Source organism: Sebastes fasciatus, chromosome 2, assembly GCF_043250625.1.
Source record: "Sebastes fasciatus isolate fSebFas1 chromosome 2, fSebFas1.pri, whole genome shotgun sequence".
Taxonomy (NCBI): Eukaryota; Metazoa; Chordata; class Actinopteri; order Perciformes; family Sebastidae; genus Sebastes; species Sebastes fasciatus.
The window spans coordinates 26,267,062-26,285,252 of NC_133796.1; the positions used below are offsets into that span (position 1 = coordinate 26,267,062).

General features: G+C 39.9%; 1 long non-coding RNA gene across 1 annotated transcript; it reads left to right on the top strand.

Annotated features, from left to right (window-relative positions):
- The first annotated feature begins 1,047 nt into the window (after positions 1 to 1,047).
- On the top strand, positions 1,048 to 12,189 carry LOC141762072 (uncharacterized). The gene is made up of 3 exons (XR_012592718.1): positions 1,048 to 1,164; positions 1,656 to 1,734; positions 9,828 to 12,189. It is a non-coding gene; the product is annotated as an uncharacterized LOC141762072 (long non-coding RNA).
- Positions 12,190 to 18,191: the final 6,002 nt, after the last annotated feature.

The following is an 18,191-nucleotide window of genomic DNA, read 5'->3' on the forward strand; positions in this document are numbered from 1 at the left end:
GTAGGAACTCCATATACCCAAATGTGTGTGCACAAGCACTGAACAAGTGAGTTTTTTCTTGATATGTCCACTTTAAGCAATATTTGAGACAGAGTGTAATCACCCTCGCACATCAGAAGCAGGATATAAACATGACAATCACTACAGTTGTTGTACTGGTGGTTGTCATCGTCTCCACTCTGGGTGATCTGCTCCCATTTTTCCACTGGGAGACGATGCCCTGCACCCCCTGCATCTCTCTCACTGTGGGGGACGTTAAGGTCAATTTGAGTGTCGCATGCACATATTCACCCGCTCTCCCTCTCTCTCTCTCTCTCTCTCTCTCTCTCTGTCACACACATCTGTATGGCAGCACAAACACACAAAATAACCTCTCAGTTTCTTTATTGCACTGAAAAACTCAGCTGATGTGAGTAATTAAATGACAGCATATACCAACATGTATGCACGAATGCAATTAAGCATACAGTACGTGTGTGTGTTTTGAGAGGGGGTCATATGTGCATTCAAAAAAGTGCAGTGATTGTCAATAATGAGTTTTATGAATATGTTGAGTTGCGCTACAAAGAGCAGTTGTCCCTCCCCTCACATCAGTTACAATCACACTGAAGTCCACCACCTTCATTCAAATCAAATTTCTCCTGTAATTTACATACACACACACCTTGAATAATTCATTATGCATAACACCGGCAGAATTGTTCATATGGAGATGGGAAATTCAAAGCTTCCTCACTCGACTCCACTTGTTAATTCCCGGCGTGCATAATTGCATATGCTTCTGCAGCGCAGAACAAAGAGCAGCAGGTCCTGCATCCACATCCAAACGCCTGAAGCAATTTAATTTCCCCTCAACAATGTTGATTAAAGTAATTTCTGTACAAATAATGTGACAGCAAACTGTACAGGTAATTGTTGTGTTCTCATTTAGCTTTATGTTAAAATGTGTTTGCCGTCACATATTTCAGAAGAGATGAATTCATCTGTGTGTCCCTTAAATATCTCACTCTCTTTGACTTCCTTTGAACTCATCATCTCAATGTTTGCTCTCCCTTCGCGTTGTGCTGCTTCTTGTCTCTCTGTCCCTCTCTCTGCTTGCCATCAAATGCCATTATAGAAATACGTGGACACTTTTGGCGAAATCGAAATGAATGTACTAGAGAGGTGGGTTTGTTGTCCACTGATTTAGATCACATTGCTGTTCCTCAGGGCTAAGCAGAGTTGGATACCTACGATATCACACAGTCCTCCGCCTCCCAGCTTTAATATGAGGGAGATGCTGATGTTTGCCAGCCCTGTAATGTTTTTCAAATTAGCATTTCAATAGCTGAAGGTGCCACATGTAGTTTCGGGAGAGATAATGCCTGTCAAGCACATGGCAATAACGCAGAATGAGGGAGTCTTCCCTCTCCTGGTTGTGAATGGAGACACTTAACTGCCAGAGTCAATTCCACGGCTGGAGACACATCTAGGGATTGTCTGCTGCTGCTCTGTATGTATGAGCATTCATAATTACCAAGTCTTCAATTAGTCTCTATTGCTTCACACTCGGGCTGAACATTGATTTGAATATGCCTATAAGGAATTAAACAAGTGTGTGTCTCTGTGTGTGTATTTTCTTGCTTTTTAATGAGAGCTCCACTCACTTCTTTCAGGTGCCGCGATCTCAGAGAATATTGTCCCGTCCCTCCGTCCTCAACACCTCCATCACCGACTGTCTCCTAGAAATTAAAGGTAGGGTTGGTAATGCCGTTCAAAATGATTTTTTTGTTATATTTGTTAAAATTACATCCCGACAGCGATCAATAAATCAAACGCTCTGACAATAAAAAGAAAATCTGGTATCTGTGGCGGTCACAGGACTGTAATAAACCCGTCCAATCATTTCATTCAGGCCTTTCTGCCTGCGCGCACTGCGCAAATAACAATAGCCATGTTCGTTGTTTACGTTCATTATGATAATGTTTGGGATAGTGGCTTTGGAGGGAGGTCTGAAGGGACTTTCTATCTATATTTTTGTGACTTTTGGAGATAGCGCTGCAAGCTACTATCACTGGAAAAGAGTTGGCTGGGTTTTTTGGTTGGATCATTTTTAAAATGTTGTGTACTCTTGCTGGTTTCTCAGCATTACCAACCCTACCTCTAAGTTTATCACCAAAACTCTGTATTGCCTTTGGGAAACATAAATGCTGGGAGGTTGATGATGATTTTTTTAGTACAGGAAGTGCTGCCTCTTTGTACCATATGCTTGTAGGAAGGTGATCTGAGTTTGTATCCTGAGTCCTGTGTGTGGCAACCAACACTTTGGTCAAGGTTAGTTAAAGGGAAAATTTGCCAATTTTCAACGTTATCTCTATCTGAGTTTTAGATATCGTGTGAACAGTTCTTTCCGAAGTTCTCTGTTTCTCTGGCGCACAGCTGCAAAATCTGTTGTTCTTCATACATCCAGTGATGGGACAATGACGTCGTTGGAGGCAAGGAAGAACTTCAGCTTTTCAGCTTTGGTAGCTTTGGGACGCCGCTCAAAACGTCCTTGTTCTCTTAGCTTGAGTTACGTTTCCAACAGCGACCACAACTGAGTGCAGAGGATGTTATGGACGAGGATTTTTTTACAGTGTCGCCTACACACAGTATTACTGTGTTTTGGCTGACTCGAATATTAATCCGGAGAGAGGTCACTCAAGGCCGTGAGGCTGCTGCTGCAGTGTGGTGGATACGGCCGACGGGGACCTTCGAGAACCGGAGCTGCTGAGAGCAAATACTGACTGGGGGAATTTATTTCTTCAGTGGTCTACATTTACCATCAGCACTAATCCACATAAAAGGTCCCGAATGTTCCCTTTAAAGATGGTGGTTTTGGATGAAGAAGAAAGTAAACCGGTCATGTCTCGTGCTTCCAATCACTGTTGACATTTTTTAATATTTAGCTGCTATGAGTTGATATTGTAGGGAAAACCAATTAAATATATTATCAGTGAACATTTTGCAAATACATTCAGCGTTGACGTTTTGTGAATTGGCTGATCCCTAAGTTGTTAAACATTTTGGAAGAGTTAGATGAGAAAATCCCTCTCATGTCTGAAGCTATAGCTAGCAGCCGGTTCATCTAAATGAGCATAAAGATAGATTACAGGAGGAAACAGTAAACTCTACTGGGGATTATATGCCGGACTAATGCGTGGTTGGGCGCAGTCACTTCCTGGGGTCTTGTCATCACAGGGAGGTTGCCTGGTAACCAGCAATGAATCCATTAACCCCCTTCAACACTATAACAACACCCATCCGCGGCAACAGAAAATGCCCAGAGAAAGTGCTGTGGTGACGTAGAGCGAAGGCAGGAGACATACCGGGCGGACGGAAGGGGAGGTGGATGGGTCTAACAAAAAACAAGACTTTCACCCAGGAGACCGCTGTTCGTGTCCCGTGCGTTAAGTTTCACTTTCACGTTCCGATCAGCTGTTCGTTCGTGTCCCGTGTTCACAACGTTCAGTTTCATTTTCACTTTACAAATGTGGTAGTTTTAAGCCCAACCATGTAGTTCTTTCCTAAACCTAACTATAGTGGTTTTGTTGCCTAATCCTAAAGTGACACCAAGGGGCGTGCAAAGTGGCGGTATGTGACGAGTTGGGATGAGAACGTGTTGATATAACATGTTAATTAGTGAGCTTTAGAGGTGCTGGTAGGTGGGTTTTGTTACGTTTGACAGAGCCAGGCTAGCTGTTTCCCCCTATTTCATATATACCACACAGATATGAGAGTGGTTGATCTTCTCATTTAACTCTCAAACAAATAAGCATATTTCCCAATATGTCAAACGTTTCCTTTAAAAAATATTTCTCAATAATGTTGATAACCATTTCCCATAATGAGTTTGCTGTTTCGTTTAGTACATGTAATTTCCAGGAGACCGGCTTGCCATACAAGGCTTTCAAATGGAGAAACAGGAATTTAATTGTTCACTCTCACATGGTCACAACCTTAATTTAAAGTAATTAAGCACTCGTGTGAACAGGAGATGTGAGGAGAGCACCCAACGTTGGAGGAGCAGAGGGAGGCGTGGCGGTTAGGTTATTATTGTCTGTCCAAGGTCTGCTGAAGGTCAAAGCATGGCTGAGCAACAGATCTGTTCTCCCTCTTTCTCTCTCCCCTCCCCCACCTCCGAAGTAATGTCGTTCAATCTCCAGCGTCCCTGCCGACGGACTGGCTGTCCCCTCCTGACTTCCATCAAATGGCTGAGCTGCTGCCTATGAACAGGACACCGCTCGGATCAATTCACCTCCTGCCCTTCATCTGAACCACTCAGGCGCTAATCAAAGAAGAGGAGGAGCTTCGCCGTCAAGCGCCTTACAGAACCTGGTGTATTTTACGAGCTGCTTGGACCCATTTATCAAATAAAAACATTGGAGAATTTAATTTGGCCTCTCAGAATATGGAGCACAAATATTGCCGTCTCTTTAATGAGGTGTCAGGGATGTTCTTCAATGTATGCTGCTTTAATGGTGCGCCTGGGACCAATTACACTGTCACTGTCACAGCCCATCATTCACTCATCATTTTTCAGTCACATCAAATTCACTCTATCTCTCAGAGGATCTTGATGAAAACGGCTATCAGTGTCAATTTACAAGCTCATTCTTTATAAAACCAGGTTTTCTGAGCAATAAAACTGATGAAACATTTATTCTCCCGTATTACATAAATAGCCCTTGCTGTGTGTGTGTGCGTGTGTGTGTGTGTGTGTGTGTGCGTGTGTGTGTGTATAGTGTAAAAAATCTTTATTCCTGATGGTATCTTCAAGGCCAGCAAAGGTCACTCTATCAGTCTCTAAGGTAATAAAGGAGGATCTTACAAACTGTGGCCTCTGACAATTGGAAATCCATCATGATTAATTGATCGGTCCAGGGAATATAACCTTGTCGTAGAATCAATTGGCCCGGACCAGAGATAGACAGGAATTGACCAAACTAATTTTGGCCCCTTCGACTGCCGAGTTGCGAAACCCACTTAAAATCAATTAGAAAAATTAAAAGCCAACAAAACAAAGGCGAAGAAGCCAAACAGATTAATTATGTTCTCGGTTTCCATGATTGTCTGTAATCGCAGGTCAGTCAGGATCTTGGTTAAGTACTCACAGTACTTGGCACATGCATCTGTTGATGGACCCGATGATGGACCTGATGATGGACCGATTCATTCATCTACACAGCCGGGAGGAATAGTCTGCTAATGTTCTTCCTGAGAGGAGGATCCATCTGAGGTGCCCTGCTGATGGATGGACAGATGGCCTGAAAAACTGGGGCAAACAGATTGGATGAGAGAAAATGTGGAAAAGGAAATGCGAGGAAAGGAAATGTAAGACAAGGAGAGGACACACAAGGAAAGGAAATAGACAGAAAGGAAAGGAGAAAGGGGGCGGAAGAAAAGGAAATGAAAGACTTAAAGGTGCTAAATACGGAATTGGGAGCATTTCTATTGCCTCTCAATATCTCTCAACATGGCCATGGCGAGCTGGCGAACAGCTCTAAACGTGAAAACAACGGCAACAGTCCTGACCGAGCTAACAGTGTTAACCTGAGGGGAAACCGGAGGCTGGGTGCCACGCTTCCACGACGCCATCGTCGGTCAGGACGCCATTATCAGCTGTAACCGCCGTATGAGAGCAGTGCAGAGCAGCGACCGTAAGCTAGCCAGTGGGGTACGCTCACATGCACAAACATGCACTAAAAGCATGCGCGGCCGGCCCGGCGATGTCAACAAAGCACAGAGAAGCAGGACAGTGACTTAATTCTCTGCTCAGGTAGACATTACTCCTCTATATCTTTGCATAGCAAATAGCTGTTTGCTGCTATATTAATGCTCTGAATGTTGAATTTAGAACCTTTTAAAAGGAAAGGAAAGATATGGAAGAAAAGAAAAGGAAAATAAATAAAAGAAAGGGAAAGATATATATCAAATCATCAAGTAAAAAAATCTGTAAATCGTTGCTGAAAAGATATTACAGCAAACACAATGTCAAAAGATTCACTGCTGCTCTGCTGAAAGTTAATGAAGAAAGATTGTGTCTGTTATCGTTGATGGTTGACAGTCAAAAGACCTTCCTCATAACAAGGTGAGGTTGAGGTGGGAAATGATAAGAGTGAACAGTTAATTTATGTGAGGCGAGGCATATCTCATTATAGGTAACTTGATGCGCTTTACATTAAAATGTATACAGTGACATGTACAAATAAAAAAAGAAAATAAACTGCGTTCAACTGTTGTGTTCGTGTCCTGTGTGTTAAATTCAACTTTCATGTTACAATCAGCTGTTCGTTTGTGTCCCGTTTTCACAACGTTAAGTCACATTTTCACTGTAAAAACGTAGTCATTTTAAGCCTAATCATGTTGTTTTTTCCTAAACCTAACTATAGTGGTTTTGTTGCCTGATCCTGAGCAAGTATTTTTGTGTAATTCACAACATTAAGCACGTGTTTACAGCGACCATTAAGTGACGCCGAGGGGTCTTAGAAAGCCAAGTATGTGACGAGTTGTGATGTGTTGTGTACCGTCAAAGAATATAGATATAACTCTAACTCAATAAACATTACAATATGAATGAAGCAATGTGGCATTTGATTTTGTTTTCTTTATACAAACAGCTGTCTTGTACTTGTCAGGCAGTGATTTTAGAGCTTTTGGCCTTGACTGAAAGCCATTTGATCAAAAAGACAAACTTATCTCATGATGTGGGGATCTGCTTCAATGAAAACAGAGTTCAAACGAAAAAAACGAGAGACTAAGAGGCTGAAGGTCAGCGGCAGTGTGGGTAGGTGACCATGAGGAAGCTTCTATGAAGGAGAAAAGAGGAGAGAATAGAGGTCAGAGAGGTCAGAGTGAGTGAGAATTAGAGGCTGTGGATGGTTGAGGCCGATGTGTACAGGTCTGCAGGGCACTCAATCAGTCCTTATAGTGCGAGTACAAGGACAAAATGAAAAGCTTTGAAAGTAATCTCCAAGATAATAGACTCCTGCTCTGTCCAGAGGTGGATCAATGTCGGCCCGGACCGAGCAGGCCAGAAGAAAGACGCTTTCCTTCTTCATCTGCTAGAGATGGGGCCAGTAGCTCGCGTCATAACCTCGTCCATTATTGAGACGAACGCAGGGCAGCGCTGTCCAAAGGCTTCGATCTCCGTCTCCATGATATTACTGCGAGTCTGTGCTTCATTCTTTCTCTCCGCCGCACGCTGTGTCTCTCTGTTGCACAGCAAAGATAGATGGAAAGTGTATAAAAGAGGGTCACCCACTCCCTTATGAGAGTTCATTATCTTACACACTGAGGGAAGAAGAGAGGTGTTCACTGGGGGATCCCGTCCACGCTGGAGCTCTGAAAGAGGTTCAGGAGGGATGCTGGTCCAAAAAATGCAGGTCAAGAGTGTCAGACACAAAATACAACACGGCATTCATAGCAGGCAGACACCTCCACAATGCCGGAGAGGAAAGAGAAGTGTACTTTATTGTACCAGCAACTGTTCCACTGTTATGGAAATGCTCGTTTAAAAAGGTGAATTGTAGGTTTTGTGTCGCCAGTGGTGGAGCTTTGTTGTCCTCCCTGACACACACTTAAACTAAGCAGGAGCAAAGTTGATCTCTCCCTGTATGTGTGCGTGTGTGTGTGTGTATGTGTGTGTGTGTGATGAGTGTTACAGCATGGGTATCTGCTAGGAAAGTGTGTGTCGGTGAATGTGCACAGACCGCTGTTTGTCCCCTATCGGTATGCTGCCAATTGTCAGACTGGAAGCTGGCTCTTTCAAATCCGCAACAAAAGGCTCTTTCCCAAATGTTCGCTCTCTGCAGATACACTGCTTTCCTCTTGAATGAAGCAAAGCCAGTAGTGCAAAGACAAAGCGTGAATAAACGGGGGGACACAAAAAAGGATTTATCAACTCATGTAAGCATAGCTATCTCAAGAGGTGTGAAGAAAGAGTGAGATCCAGAGAGAGGTGGGAGGGGGGGGTGTACGGAAAGAAAGAGCGCCACTGTAAGTAGAGAGGGGAAGCGTTCCCATAGTCGCTGCCGTTATTTCTTCCCACCCGGACGGTTATTATGGTTTGGAGAGGAGTTCTGGCTGCGTCCCGTGTGGTCGCTGCTACAGTGTGACCCAGTCCAGATGGCCTCTTCTCTTTCTCCTCTGTGTCTGCTACACACTGCTGGGACTGTGACAGACGCACAGCATAGCTAACGGCCCACAGGGAGGATAGAAAGACAGACAGACTGACAAGAGGTGTTTCAAACCAGAAAGTAGAAACTGGCGTATTTATGGACAAATTACAGGAAACATAACCTAACATAAAGAATGGTGCTGATGTTTTAGTATGAAAATAATGTGAATCTGTGGCCTTCAAAGTCATCACCATTCAAATGCACTTCCGTAGCAGTGGGTAACATCCGGGTCTGAGAAGTGAAGCCAATGCAAAAGTGACTTAAACTTGTATTCTTTCTAATAGCCAACAGGGGGCGACTCCTCTGGTTGCAAAAAGAAGTCTGATTGTATAGAAGTCTATGAGAAAATGAGCCTACTTCTCACTTGATTTATTACCTCAGTAAACATTGTAAACATGAGTTTATGGTCTCAATCTCTAGTTTCAAGTCTTCATCAATACAGCATGATGTTCATTTAGTAAATGATGGTCCCATTTAGAGTCAAATAGACCATAAAGCAGGGGATGCTTTAGGACGTGGCTACCTTGTGATTGACAGGTCGCTACCACAGCGTAGCTGTTTTTGTCTTACAACTTTAACCCTTTCACTGTGTGTTTTCAGTTCATGAAATTTAAATTGTAACATTTTCGTCACCTGCAAATGTCTTTTTCAGCGTTCAGTTGTACTTAGCTTTTTGGGGTGTTCACGATCCGTGTTCAACTCTTCTTTCCCATATTTCCTTTCTCTCTCTCTCTTTGTTACATTTAATGAAGCATGAAATCAACCTTGCCCAAAAATAGCATTATACTGAGCTGGGTTGACAAAGTAACGGTCAGTGAAATGCAACAACGACAAAAAAAGATATGTTGCGGTTGTATTATTGCTGTTGAAGATCTAAAACAAACAAAAATTAAAGTTTGTTAAAGTACAGAACCTGGAAATGACAAAAATTTAAAGGAGGGGGCTTTGACTTTGAAAACTGTTAGAGGCGCTACCGAGACAATTTGCCACCCCTGATCACGAGACATATCAGATATCTATTTTCGCCAAGTCTGACGTGTGCCAGCTTTCATAACTTTCTGAGTAGCCCAAGCACCTCAAAAATGCGCTCAAGTTCTAAAAATAAATCACAATTAATAATTATAATCCTAACTGTTTCAATAGGTCCTTACAGACCGACGTTGTTGGTGCTCAGGCCCTAAAAAGAAAGGGGAAAAAATACACTGTTTAAGCACTTTCTTTGCAATATTGCAAACATATATAACAGTAGACTTCCTAACAAACGTCATTCTTTACAGGTGTGTCAATTCAATTGTATGAAACGTGACGTCAATATGTCACAAAAGGTGGGGGACCAATTAAAAGCATCTTTTTTTGCCATACTGGATGCATTTACAAAGGTAGAATTGTTGGAACTTGCTCCCAACTAGAAATCGAGCAAAGTGTAGTTTGTGACCCAAAATAATCCTCTTTAAAACACGTACAGATAAGTGGCGCATTTAATACAAAACCTGAATGACTAAGTAGAGAAACATAATGAGTACAGATTCTTCCATACGGCACAAGGTATTGATAAATGAATAGTTTAATGAGCTGATGTGGCTTACTGCATCCCTTCATATTGGATTTCCCTTTAATTTTCACCCACAGATCCTTCAGCTCCTGTCCTCCCTGTTGTTTGAAAGATTGCCACCCACGTCTTGTCAAGCCTGAAATGCTCAAACTGACACGGAGAGCTTCATCATTACAGCCTCTGACCGCCTGACCGTGAACCGCTGTCTGCCAGCTGCTCCTCTCTTCACGATCCTCTCAGCTACACAGGTGCATCCGTGCAGTCTATCTAACCCCTGAACACGTCGGCCCTCCTGCAGACCAGCCTCTGCCCTGCAAGTCCCAGCTCATATTATCACTGACTGACAGGCACCACACTTCACTTCACAGCTGGTAACAAGCTTCCAACAACATGTGGGATCCCCTCAGTCCCTCAGACACTCATGTGCTGTGTTGTCACCTTTATAAGCCACGCTTCACCACAGATATACTTTCTCTTTCACCAAACAGATGTATTTGTTTTCATTTACTTTCTTTATCAGGCATGCTTCACTGTTCGCTCTCCATTTAGTTATTTCAGCTGAAGGAAGTCCCTTCTTCACTTACGTCTTCTCTCGGCTGAAAGGATATACTGAGTTTCATACTGAATACCTCCCACGTTAACCATTTAATATTATATTATACATATTATATCTGTAGTATTGTATAGTGTATAATTATTACAATTATCTGTAATATTGTACAGAGTATAATTATTAACTCATATAATAATAATAATATTTAATCTTTAAAAAAATAATCTTTCACAGGGACTCCACAGGGTTCTGTCCTTGGCCCACTTCTCTTCAGGGTGGATGGGTCAATAAATTATCAGACTTTAACACGGGAGAGGAGCGTTTGGTTCCGACAGTCAACGTTGTTTGTTTTTAAGCATGACCACGATCGCTCCATAACTTTAACCAAGTGCTTATTAGTGTAAGCATGACAACAGCTGTCCCTTAACTGTAAATAAGTAGTGATTTCAACCTAAACCATGATCTAAACCTAACAAAGTCGTTTTAGTACCTAAACCTAACCAAACCTTAACCATGGTCATGTCGCATCATACAACAGATGTATTTTTCTACAGTGGTTTGTAATGGTTTTTTGAAGGTACGGACAAATGATTTCGTCCTGCTGATCTCAGATCAGAAAACACTTCTCTGTGCTGAGGGCATGGACAAACAATGTATTTTGTTGTTTAATTTGGAGGCCATGTTGGTTGTGGCTATGTCTACGTCATTATTTCCACCGAGCTGTTTTAGCGCTTACAGTCCTATAGCAGCATGGTTTGAAAACCTCTTTCTAACACTCAACATTAATGTGGCTACAATAGATATTTTTATGTAACCAGGTGGTAAAATGAAATACAGGAAATAAAACCCCTGTAAATAAGATTCTCTACTGCAACAGTCCTGCTGTAGATGTTGACTCTTACTTTACTTCTTTGGACAGCAGGGGGTGTAGTTTCACCGTGTCTCAGAGCAGTGCGCTTGTTCAGAGGTCAGAGGGCACCGGGAAAATACAGAAAGTACAACATAACGTGCTATTTTGCCGGGAATGGCTGCTGTGAGAAAATGTATGAATAACCTTATGTTGTTTAATAATTAGCACAAAACTGCATTACATTGGTTCAATGGTGTCTGATGTACTTGATCAATGTGAAAAAAATGTGAATGTGAAATCCACATTTTGTGTAATTGTTAAGTTTATGATTGCCGCAACAAAAATAGGAGATTGTTATCCGTGATTTATGAAGGAAATTGTTTGATGATGATTTGTGATATATAATGCATTGTATTGTTATGTGTCTAATGTATTTAGCAGAATGGACACAGTGTGAAGACACTTTCATATATAACCATTTGAGTTCTTGTCAACACTGAAGTAGTAAAAGCTTTATTTCCTGTCATGTGGTTTCCACATTGTAATGCTCCTTCTCTCTGTTCATGTTTCTGAGCTGTAAACATTACAGGATGCGTCTGCTAAAAGCACCTCATACCGTCACGCTGAAGCAGAAGACAATAAGGAAAAACAAATCTACCACATAAGCTATAATTGGGTAATTAAGAAAAGCAAGAAGAGACATTAAGTGTCCCTGCTGGGAGGAGAATTGCCCATTACCCGGTGATTTTCTCGAGCATGACTATTACTTATAGTATGTAAAGGCTTTATGCTACAGTGACCAGTTAATTACATCCATTACCAGGACTAGGTGGCGAGTTCACACCTGGAAACACACACACAGGCAGGAGAATATACGATCACATTTGCTCTCACGTGAACTCACATATACAGCGGTAAACGGTCTTCATGTGTTTACACCAGGAAGTGGCTGTTTCCCAGTTGTTTCTTATTTCCCAGAGCGACAAAGACTGATTATTGCAGCCATTTTTTTAGAAAAGAATGATTGATTGCATAAACTGACAGTAAAACCATTTTGTTGAATGTTTAAAGAAAGACTTTCTTCCTCTGCAAATATTTCCACTCATAGGTTATGCCAGTTTTGACCTTTTGTGTGCTAACCTTTAAACGCCATCATGTTTTAATGTGAATCTGTTAACAGAACAGCTGGCTGGCTGTGCGGATCCACTCAGTGCAACCTTTTGTTTTCCCCACAGCTCTGTATTTGAGCTCTGCTGGGAGAGGTTTTTTTTTTTTTCTTGACTGATGGATCTCATATGAGCTCTCATTTGTCATCCTGTATGTGTTGGTGTGATGGTGTGAGCAGTGTTGGTGGAAATGTACTGCTGAACAGTGACACCTACAGGGCCAATGAAAGAGTCTGACGTTCCAGTTTTTAATCATTTTGACAGGAATCCCACCTGAAAAACATCATGTTGCAGAAAACATATTTATTTAGGTTAATTAATTTAGGTTTAAGAGTATCTAAAGAAGACAGACACTTTTCTTTCTGCACTAAATGCCAGTTATTGAGATCAACATGAGAGGAAGACATGCTGGTGTTGGTGGCCTTGAAACAAAAAGTACTACACATACTGAGTCTTTCTAGATAATTAAAATCAAAAAGTATGATGCTCAGTTAAAGGCTAAAATAAATCAGGAGCAACCAGAAACTGTTTCACAGAAAAAACTATTTAAATATTTCTAAAGACAAGCACCAGGCACCCTAATGGATAATTAAATCATTCAGTAATCTGAATTACAGAGAGAATTAAATGGAATTAATCGCTACCTGTGTTCGGAAACTGACAAAAATAAACAATTAATAAATACATAAATGAGTCAGTAATTAAATAGGCCATTAAATGTACCTAAAATAATATTAAAAATAAATGTAGGCATTAATTAATTGATAAACATAAATACATACAATTTAACTATGAATAAATACATTAAAAATGAATAGAAAATAAATGCAAAAATAAATAAATACATGTAAAAGTTAATTAAAATAAATAAATGAATAAATAAACAAAATGGAAAATAACATATAAGAGTAGATAGATTAGATAGATAAAATAGGGGAATTAATACAAAGGTAAATAAATGAAGCAGCAATTAAAACAGAAATATCAATTTATGTCACATGTCATCAATTAATTAATGCCTACATTCATTTTTAATATTGCTACATTTAATGGCTTATTTAATTATGTATTTATTATTATTATTTTTATTTTGGCAGGTTCCGTCCTCCATAGTATTCACTTTGCACGATATCGGCAACATCTCATGATGCACTTTCTACTGACATTGTGACGAACTCCTTTAGTGCAATTCATACTAAATCAAAATAAATCCATTTCACAGGTGTTACACCAAAATCAAATATAGACATACATTAAAAAAACTCCGGAAATTTTGCATCGCACATGCTGATAATGTGTTTAATTAATGTTTCCCTTTTCAGAAGCAATAAATCAAGATTTCCACATTATTCACTTTCTCTGTGACCTTTAAAAGAGGCCAACACCAGAATTATTTCTCTGTCCATTCACTTGTAGCAACAAGTAATTGATGAGTAAATAATCACAACTTGACAGTGGAAATAACATGTTTGACTAATACATGATAAATTTTCCATATCCTTTCAGTGTGGAGATCAAAACCAAAAAGGCCGCCACTAGAGAGCAGCAGCGCCATTTGTGATTTGTCGATGGAAACGTGAGTTTGAACTCTGACAAGACATTGAATTATATTAGTTAAATGTAAACAACCTGTAAATCTACTCACAGAAGTTGTGCTGTAGATTTCAACCTGCATAAAGACATCAAAGGGAAGAAATACAGCAAGATTAGCAAAATGATTTTTGCCTTTTTGAGGCAAAGAAGCTGCCTGAACACAGCTGCACAAAGTGATTAAACATGTAATCATACCTTATTCTCATTTGTTAATAGGAATCTGAAGTATTGGTTGTTCACATGTTATCTGGAGTTGCTGATGTGGATTGACTAGGACGTGTGTGTGTGTGTGTTTGTTGGAGCATTTGGGCCTGATGGCTTTCCCAGCCTCAGGGTTTCCTGCTTGCAGAGTATAATGGCTGTAAAGGAAAGCGTTTAGTGTTTGGCTCTACGCAGGAAGGCCCTGAACTTTTGAATGAATTATGGACCGTTCAAATTATAAACAAAGAGACAAGGATGAATTAACTTCTACTGTAACCACACAGCGGACAAAGATCAATCCTCAATACACACTAACACTTACCCAAACATTAGTGACTTTGTTTTAATGATCTTTTAAAAAATTAAAAACACAGAATAAATTGGACAAAATTAAAATAAAAGTATTTCAATTTAGAATAAACATTATCGCTGAATACAGTGAATGAACTGCTAGGGAATTGTTATTCAGAAGATAAATAATGTCTAAATGAATGAACAACTGAAAGGACACAGTGACTAAAGGATGACTGCATGTTTTTAGTTGGAGGATAGATTATGTGAAAGAGATGGGGAAAGGAGACCGGAATGAGGCCACATCCTCTCATGTCAGAGTTTTATAACTTTCTCCTACATGCCAAACTACTTGTAGTACAACTGATAGTATTAAATGTGACAGATCAAATTTGGGTTTAAAGGTTTTCATGAAGAATGTTTTTCTAATATTGCCTTCATAAAATCACAGACATGACGTACATAAGATGATAAAACTGTGCTCGCTTCCCAGCAGATTGTTAGATTTAAAAAACACTGTCTCCGTCCAGTAGCCAAGATTGTTTCTCAGATTGCAAACAGATGTTCAAAGAGGACTTAACAATAGACTTTATCTCTGCAGTCTGATGTTTTCACATTGGAGATTAGCGCCTTGCTACAGCCTGTAACTCTGAGATAATCTTTCATACTCACGCAGGTCAGCATGCCAATATACAATTTTCCAAAAGACCCCTAATTCAAAGCAGGTTTCACACAGTAATTACAAGCAGAAAACTGTGTGACATTTTATCAGAGGAAAAATATGTCCTCACTTCCACAGATGAAAGCCGTCTTAACTATTACCAGGTCCAAAACATTTCAAGCTACTTTTGAGAGCACTGAAGATCGAGTTCATGTTTGTGTTGTGAGAGTGAATAATAATCCCTGTCCGACGGTCGGGGAGTATCAGTTTTCCACTGTTACTGTGGCTGGTTTGATAAGTAGTGAGTATGATGAGGGAATGAGCTCCTAGACAGTGATGTCATACATTTCAGAAAAAAAACATGCACCAGAGGTGATTGCACAATCTCTTTACGTCTGAGGTCGCTGCAGCTTTTATGTGGCACTGGCAACTTATTCTGCTGTATTTCACCAATGAGGTTTATTTTTTATAATGCAATACAGTAATGAAAAAAATGGCTTCCTGTGATCAATAATGTTGTGTTTTATATCATATGTCCATCTACTTAGGTCAGTTTTACGTACCTTTAAGTGATTGAGCAGCAACATTTATTTAGAGTGAAGTTAGACGGTATTGAACTGCAGCCATTTGAAATTTCACTACAGCGGATATTGACTTTTGAGTTTGGTCAGATGTACGTTGCTGATCGTGCTTGTTTGACAAGGTTTCTCCAGAAAATTAAGATTTTTATCTCAACATAGCTCACGTTTGATTGCAGTGGTGGATGAAGTACCTGAGAGCCACACTTGAGTAAAAGTAGAGATATCTAACCAGAAAAAGACTTTAGTAGAAGTTTAAGTCTCCTATTAGAATATTACTTGAATAAAAGTCTGTTTGAGATTTCCCGTACTTAAATATCAAAAGTAATTTTCTGATATTAAATGTACTTAAATATTGAAAGTAAAAGTACAAGTAACTGCTGTTCATAAAAAAATCAAGCAAGTCAGATTGAGATTTATGAAGTTTATTCCTCTTAACATGTACACCACTTTAAAAATAGAAGCTACATTACAATTGAAGAAAAACAAGGTCTTCACAACTTAAAGGATTTAAAGAACAAAATCCAGTTTTTCATTCCCTCGTCGCAAGTAGCATGTAGCATGTAGCATAATGCAGCCTGCCTGGACTTGAGTAGAAATTGAAACTTAACTACGGCTTTGAGAGCAATTTGTTTTTTCACTTGTCGCCCATCATGTGAATGATGTAACTCGCAAGCTAGGACCACTGATTCGCAAAAACCTGCTTGCTTGCAATAGTAACAAGTAACGAAGATGCTTAGGGGAAATGTATCGGAGTAAAAGTACACATTTTATTTATGAAATGTAGTATAAATGTAAGTATAAAAGCTCAAGTAAAGTACAGATACTCACAAAAAATACTTATGTACATTACACTACTGTTTGATTGGTTGTTTGTTTGTTGATTAACTATCCAAACATGTTTTGTAATCACCTTAAAAAGATGTTTAAGTACCTGATGTGTGATCTGATTGCAGTTTTAAGCAATTATTATGAAGCATCACAGCATTTTTCGTATTGTGTTGTTTCTGAAACCTTCCACCCAACTCCACACTTGACCTTTGACATTGCTGTTCCCCTGAAGAAGCAATATTTCATCTCAGTTTAACTGGATCACTTTGTACTTCCAGAGCTCTGGCTCAGAGGCTCCGTCCTCTGTTGTTCTTGGCTTGAACAGTTTTCTCTCTGTTTTACAACCTGCAACAGTTTTCCTCATTATGCAACGCTGCATTCCTGTACAGTATAATTACTGTTGTTTCATGCCATGATGATGAGCTCTGTGTGTTCATTTTTCTTCTCTCTCACCGATATGTCAGGTGATATTGTTGCTGGACAAGGAGCCCATACGTGTAGAATAGTAAAACATTCTCATCAAAATAAAATGTTGGACAGCACCACCATTGGCATCCTCGCCAGGGAAACTTGTCAGTAGTAGAAGTACATTTACAAGTTAAAGTATACTGTATGCTACTGGGTGGTTCCTTTTGCAGAATACATGTACCAACAGTAATTATAGAAATAAACAAGTAGGTGAACAAAAGATAAAATGATCTGGATGAAGCAATGTTTACAAGAACATACCAGTGTAATTTGGAGTTTACGCCCTCTTTGACAAACTTTCTGTTCATAGATGCAGACATAGAGTGTACTCTTCAGTAGATCTCAGCCTGCCTTACTATCTACCATTTGCTGTATGGAAAAAAGAAATGTGAACACGTGTTGCTACCCATACAGTAGCCAATTTATGTGATATGCCCATGTGACAAAGACTGTGACTGATGGAAAAGTAATTTGTTTTGCAGGTATTTGGTCATAAACCAAATCGGAAAATGTTGAAGATGTGACCGGATGGTGGTGCTGGAGGAAGAAGTCATTAGGACCGGCCTACATGGATATCAAGGCTACGTTCTAAATCTCATACTTTTTCTTTTTACTTTGAGTACGTATGTATTTGCCCTTACAAAGTACGTACTGTTGCATGCAGTATGCACACAATTGGTACACACTACTTCATCTTAGCATTGCACCTTGAACTTTGACCCTCTTGCTCATATATCTGCTGCATAGAGGATTGTGGGTCAGAATAGCCAGAAAAGCATGCTGTCTTGCATACTTCAAAATGTGAACTTAGGACATCCTGGTAGTTTTGGCATACTGCATTTGATATACTATGTATTGGGACATACTAAATATTTGTAATACTAAATAGTATGGTTGTATGGGTATTGGAACGCACAGCAAATTTCATTGCAATCCATCCAACAGTTATTAAGCCAAAAATTTCAACCTCATGGTGGGGCAAGAGATAAAATCACAAGACATCTTCCACTGTTTGTCTGCCTGTACAAAATTTCAGAGCAATCCATACATTATATGTTTCAATATTTCACTAGATATGTGAAACTTTAACTTGTTGATGGCATTGGAATAGTTGTTGAGATATAGTTGCAGACTGACCAACAGGCCATCATTGCCGACTCCTAGCATGGCTAAAAACATCACAAATGTTTAGTGTGGCTATACGATTATCACTGTCGACAAACAACACAATGATCAAATATCATCCAGC